The sequence below is a fragment of the Gossypium hirsutum genome, chromosome A09 (genome assembly GCF_007990345.1).
Source record: "Gossypium hirsutum isolate 1008001.06 chromosome A09, Gossypium_hirsutum_v2.1, whole genome shotgun sequence".
Classification (NCBI taxonomy): Eukaryota; Viridiplantae; Streptophyta; class Magnoliopsida; order Malvales; family Malvaceae; genus Gossypium; species Gossypium hirsutum.
Window position 1 is genome coordinate 80,423,915 of NC_053432.1, and position 7,547 is coordinate 80,431,461.

The following is a 7,547-nucleotide window of genomic DNA, read 5'->3' on the forward strand; positions in this document are numbered from 1 at the left end:
CCAATAAGAGCTGCGCGCATCAATAAACTTCCTCCCCTGCTTTTCGACACGCATTCAGGGATCTAAAAGTTTCAGCGAGTATTGCCAGAACCGGTGTCACCCCTTTACTAAGCCGATCAAACAAATCAGATACAGCCTCGTCTATGTGTCCTAAAGCTTTGGGGAAAACCACTAGTCCATAGATACCTAAAGCGAAGACATCGACCCTTTTCTTTAAGTCAGGATGTACAAGCACCAAGTCTCGCAAACTTTTCCAAGGAACACATTTACTGTCGCCTTTCTGTTGGATCCGGGCAGCGACCCACTGCTCGCTCATCCCAGTGATGTTCATTAATTTCTTTAACAACGGAGAGACACAAGCAGCTCTGGAATAAGCCTTGTCGACTTGAATCTTTGGGCACCGAAGTAAGGTCGTATACTCCTCCACAGTAGGCGTCAAATCTACCTTCCCAAAAGTGAAACAACTGTAGGCAGGATTCCAAAACTGAGCAAGGGCTCGGAATAAATACTTGTCCACTTTGACACTAAGCAGATAAGGTAGGTCACCGTAATTACAATAGAACAGCTGCTTGGCCTCGACATCCCATTGATCCCAGACTTCTTTCATTTCTCGAAGGTCATTCTGGATTACACTGATACGGGTAAAATCCCACAATTCTGACACGTACCCTTTGGTAAGACTATCGCCTTTCTCCCGTTGTGTCGTTTCAGCCCATATTCGCACAGCCGCATTATCCTCTACTTTATCAACAAACCCCTTTTCCATGATAAGCTTTCTACTGAGAAACTGAATGTAAATCGACCCCTCTTTTAGAATGAAGATGCCATGCAATCACAAACAAAGTAAATTAGCATTAAACACAGAATAAGATTTAAAATAAGCGACAAATAAATACAACACTCGTTTAGGTAAGCATTAAAAATTGGAGTAGCTCTACTTAGGTCAGTTCCTATGGCTCATTACATGTGGTTTGGCTCTAAGGTAGGGTACCTGAACCAGCAGATTCCTCGATCCTCACCCATTATAGGCTCATACGGACCAAGTTCGATTCAGGGGGATACATTTCCCTATGGCCATGCGGAGATGAAAATCTCACGAAGACATAAGTACGGATGTATCCCGGAAGCGATTCACTATCCCATGCGGAGGTGAAAACCTCACGAAGGCGTAGTTTCTCACTCCCACTTAAAAAGGTGTGACCAACGGTCATGCAATGCAATGCAGAAAGATATAAAAACTTAAAATACAAAACCTGATGAAAACTATAACTCAAAACAAATGAAATGCAACGAGAGGATGGTAAATTTAAACCAAAATTTTAACTTTCGACAAAAGACAAAAATAATCAACTCGTGGCTTGACTCTCTTATTTTAAGTCCCCAGTGGAGTCGCCAAGCTGTTGACACCTTTTTTTGATGAAAAACGGGGTCGACTTGGGTTTTGGAAAATGAAAACAAAAATGGGAGTCGCCACCAATCCCTTTTTTATGAGGTGTGATTGGATTACCTCGAAAATGGTTGTTATAATAAACGGTTTGATTTTTATTAAAACAACGGTTTTGGTCCACGAAATTTAGAAAACGGGTTCGGGAGTCGGTTACGCACGAGGAAGGATTAGCACCCTCGATACGCCCAAAATTGGTACCTAGTTGATTACTTAATGTCTTAATGTCGAAAATTGAGAATTTAAAAGAATTTTAAAAATACGATCCTTGTATTAAAGTGTTGAAAATTTTGGGAAAAGAGGGGCACGTTCCACGTTAATCGAGAAAGAAAGCATCATATCCAGTAAGTTAGGACACAATGTCTCGAATTCCCGATATGCGAATGAATGTCAAAATTTACTTATTTAAGATATTTAATTATCTTGGATTAAAAAGGGGATCATGTCCAGTGAGTTAAGACACGATCTTTTTTATTTCCGAGATCATTTAAAACTTAAGTTTGAAAAGATTCGTGTAATAAAGTTTAAAAGAATATTCAGTTGTTTAAATCAAATGAAGAAATCGCAACCCAATACGTTAGGGCACAATTTTCCAAAATATTAAACATTGAATATGGTATTTATTTCGAAAAATCCTCGTCTCGAGGAAACAACATGTCACATCCAATGCGTTAGGACACAACATATTGAATTCTCGATAACGAGCTTTTTATCATTTTAAAAAAGAGTAATCCCAATTATTTAAATTCAACGAAGAAAGTCGGAATCCAGTACGTTAGCGCTCGATTCTCTCGAAGATCCAAAATACCGAATATTACTTATTTTTAAAATTTCTTTTTTGAAATCTAAATAAAAAATTTAGTGTAATGGAAATGATGATGATATAAGCAAAATAATACAAACAAAGGCTACTGGGTGAAAATAAATACAGAGACGAACTAATATAATACACAATTATAAGCATATTAAAACATTCATTCTAAATAATGAAAATGTAAATGAAGAAATAAACGAAGAAAATGTATATAACTATAAAAATATAAAATATATATGTGTTATAGAATATGAAAATGTGAGTATTTACATATACATGAGTAGATTATAAAACATAAGAATATATAATAAAAGTATGTACATTACAAGAACGTGTATATGTACATAAATATGAAAATTTTAAGATAGAACAATGTGCATATACATATACTTATACAAATTAAAAAAAGTATGCACATACATATATTATAAAAATTTATTCACATATACATACATGCTTGAAATTGTAAAATAATAACGAGAACATGTATATATAAACATATATGAAACATGAGATGTACGAACGTATGTATATAGATACGGATGGTAAAAATATAGGCATATAAATATAAATACTTAAAATGTATATATAAATACATACATAAATTATAAAAATAGATAATATAATCATGTATATATATTATTAAATATTAGACATATATATGTATATATATATAGTAAGATTTAAAGTAAGAAGACAATAATAAAATATCACATTCAAATGACAAAATAACCAAAAATAAAGAAGAAGGATTAAAATACAACTTAAACTAAATTGACAGGATAAATTAAAAAAGTAAACCAAACGTAGGGACTAATTTCAAAGGCGCGAAAGAAGCTAAGGATTAACTGGGGAAATATCCCGCACCAACCAAACGGCGCCGTTCCAAGGAAGTGCACATACATGGTCTGGGGATTAAAATAAAACAAAAGGAAATTTTAAGACCGAAATTGCGAATAATAAAAAAATTGCATTGAAAACGCCATAAAGGCGGAGGGGCTTATTTCGCAAATATCCCCTCAGGCCTAAGCACGCGGATCCTTGGGGCCCGACGGGTCAACACGCGGGTCATGCTCAATACGGCGCCGTTTTGGAGCCACTGATCAGACTCCAAACGGCGTCGTTTCACACATCACATAAGGGTCAAAGGAACCCTAATCCGGCAGCCACCCATTCACTTTCAAAAAAAGAAAAAAAAACAATAACAAAACAGAGAGCCCGACGCTCTCCCTTTCTGCGCCTCCCTCGGCCTTTAGGCTTAGACCTCCATCTCCGCCTCCATGGCCAGTGGCCGGAGTCGCGCGAGAACGGTCTCTCTCCTTGCGGCGTCCCTGAAGGCTAAGCCTTCTCAACCGCGGTATCAAAGGGAAAAGGGGTGACTCGCCTCTTTCGGCCCAACTCCTACGGCGGCAAGGGTGGGGCTCCGACGCTAGCCCATCGAAGCAAAAGGTACTTCCTTTCCCTTTGAGTTCCGTTTGTTTTATTGAACAATTGCGGAGAAAAAAAGCAATAAATGAAGATTAAAGTGAATGAGAAACAAGAACAGAGAAAAACGGGAGTCAACCTTTTCGATCTGTTTTTCTTTTTTTTTCCAATTCGAAAATGCAGTGTCCCCCCCTATTTACAAAGATATTGCTTTTCTTTTATATCCCCTTTACATTGTATTTTAGTTGTGTTCTTTGCATTATCTATTGTGTGCTCCGACTTTCTCTGCCATTTTGCAGGTGTTGATGAGGCTAGGCACGGTGGGTGGCGATGGGACATGGCAGACGGCAGAGGGGGGATGCGGCGCTAGGTTTGGCTAGGGTTTCGTTTTTCTGAAACCCTAGCTGGGTTTTTAGGGGGAATTGGGCTCGTTTTAGGCTGGTGGTTTAGGTTTAGGTGGGCCTTGGGTGTTTTATTTGGGTTGGTTTTGGGTAGCGGGCCACCGGGTAAATGGGCCTGCAACACATTTCACTTCGCTTTTACTTCTTAAATACCAAGCTGTTAAATTATTTTAAACATTAGGCTAGTCTTTAGATAATTTAAAACAAATAGCACAATTTTTGCAACGATAGAAACTGTGGTAAGTGGTAACATGTATCATTCTTTTTAAAAGGAAAGGTTGAAAATGTTACATGGTGGCACATCACATATGTGCCATGGTTAGGGGTTTGGCAGAAGCTCGGCTAAAGGTGATCAAACGGTTAATCAAATCGAGTTAATATCAATTGAATTTAAATTTTTTCAAAAAAATTTAACCAAACCGAACTATTTCGGTTATCTTGATCAGTTAACCGATTTAATCAAAATTTATGTTTTTTTTTGTTAAAACAAGTATAAAACATATAAAAATAAATAAATTGATAATGTCCATTTGACCAAATTAACCGAATTAAAACTGCATATAAATTGTATTATTAATTATTAAGTTCGGTTAATTACCTGGTTTCGAACCAAACTAACGGATAACTGAATTTCTAAAAATTATTAACTGACCTCCAACTAAATTAGATCGGTTAACCGACCAATTAATCAAATTAGATGGGTTTGGTTGGTTAATTCAGTTTTAATCCAATTTTGAACACTTTTAGGCTCGGCCTCCCCTAAAATGGAAAATTTTTCATTTAGACTCTTTAAAATTTTTAAAATTTTAAATTAGTAAATATAAATTTGCACTTTGATTCCCAAAAATTGATAAAAAAATATTTATTACTTTAAAAATTATAAAGATATACGCTCTTAAAATGGTGAATTTGTATTGTTACTATCGTAAAAATTACATTTAATTTCAGCTTCCCTTAAAAAAATATTCTAGCTTCGCTCCTGCCAACATTACAATTAACTCGTTACTTACATGGGTAAACAATGAGAATATTATTAGTTATTCTCGTTACTTACATGGGTAAACAATGAGAATATTATTAGTTATTGGTTTAGCCCTCTTCTTACTACCAAAATAAAATTATTCAACTACTGAAAAGGTTAATATATGTCCTACTCTTCACAAGTTAGATTTTAGTCTTTATAATTTTATTGTTAGGAATTTAGTTTATCTACTTTTTAGATATCAAAATTTAGATTTAATTGTTAGACACTTTTTTTTTTAAATTCAAGTTCTTTATGACGTCATTTCTTTAGTTACATTACTATCAAGTGGGTTTTTTTTTTCTAATTTCAAATATTCACATCAACAATTTTTTTTAAAAGCAATGTTAAAAAATTGGGTCTGGATTTTGAGATTTGTAAAGTATAAAGACTAAATTTCTGAAAATAAAAATATAAAGACTAAATTATAAATCTGCAAGTAGTATAGAGGCTTATAGCATATTTTAACCTTTTAAAAATGATAAAACTACTAGTTCAGAGGAAAAAATAAAATAAAAATATTTATTGATTTGAAATCTTGATTAATATTAAATTTAAGTCACTGGGTTATTAAGGTTTTTCTTGCAGTCCAGCTACCGAGCTTCAAGCGACGATTCGACGATCAAGACAATACATCAATACCCATCGAAGGGGAAAAACATACTTTACGTCCAAATCAATCTAACGATCAATGTCGAACATTAGAAAAGAAAACTATTTGAATTTTGGTTCATCAATTCTTGACATACAAAACTATTTTATAAAAAAAACTGAATTATAAAATAAAAGAGGAATAAAAGCTTTTAATTAGTACATGTGCTTCAAACGAAAAATGTTATACAACAATAATTTTAATAATATAGTCACTTAAATAAATTTTTTAAATAATTTAATGATTATTTTGTAATTTTTAAACATAGACAAAAAAAATTATAAATTAATGGAAGGAAAGCATCATCGTGTTCACACTTGGCGGGTGACGTGTCTAAATGGTATTAGTGGATGGCCGCCGTCTCTGTTGTTACTGTTATAGAGATTTCGCTTCCAGTTTGGCGGCCCTACCATTAACTATACACTCCAAAATTAATTTTCTCACGTGCTCTTTGGAGTTGGACCCCAGGTGTATATTAGTACGTATTGGTACACATGTAGGTTTTGATGTATGCTTTGCATTTTTTAACATTTTTAAATACCTCTTTAGTATATAATTTAATTTTTAATTAATAGAATATAAATTTAAAAAGTAAAAAATTCGACTGTATTTAAACATAAAATATCCTAGGTTTAAAAAAATTAAAAGATAGTATAAATTACATATAAAAATTTTATGGCTAATTTAAATATTATATAAAAACATATTATCTAGTCTTTTTAATTTTAATTTAAAGAATTTCATCGTTATATTTGTTTGATTTAAAAATTAATGTTGAACAACTTTTAAAAAAATAAAATTTAATTGATAATGCTATTAACTTACTTCTAGTAATTTGAATGTGTGCTATCAATTTAACTTTAAATTTTTAATTAGATATTTAAATATTAAAATTAAAGAAAAATCTGTTAACACTGCTATCATTTCAACTTTAATTTTCAAATGAAACAAATACATAGACTGAATTCCTCACAATAAAAGAAGAGGTTCTAAATTTGGAAATTATGAAGAGTACAAGTACTTGGGCATAACTAAACCTATATATTTTAATAATTATTTTAGTGTACTAAGATTATTTTAAATTATGGCTAAACTATACCAGCTTAGAGGTGTGCATGGGCCAGTCTGGGCCGGGCCGGGTTCGGGTCGGGCCCATAAAAAATTTCAGCCTGTTTTCAAGGCATGGGCCCGGCCCGGCCCGAAATATGGGCTTAGAAATTTGTCCAAGCCCGGCCCGGGAAAAATGGTAGACCCGAGCCCGGCCATATTTAAAAAAAATTGCTTTTTTATTAAATAAAAAACTTTAAAATATAATAAATCAAATACATTTAAAACATAAAAACAAATATTAAAACAAAAAATAAATAAAAAATAAGACTAAAATAATTCTTAAAATAATACATAAATTAAAAATAAAATAAAAAGTAATTATATTAAAATTGAAACAAATTAAAATTAAATTAAGAACTAAATTATATTAATAACAAAAGTTTTACAATATTAAAATAACATTAAAAACAACAAAAAGAGTAAAGTAAAATACTAAAGTTACTTAAAATTAAAAATAATTTTTTTTAAATAATTTAATATTAAAATCAGGCCAGGCCCGGGCCAAAAAAATCTTACCCGAGGCCCGGCCCATTTTCTAAACGGGCCTCGTTTTTTGTCCAAGCCCATTTTTCAGACCTATATTTTGACCCAAACCCTCCCATTTTTCGGGCGGGCCTTCGGGCCGGGTCGGGCCGCCCGGCCCATGCACACCTCTATACCAGCTGTCCTTAAACTTTAAT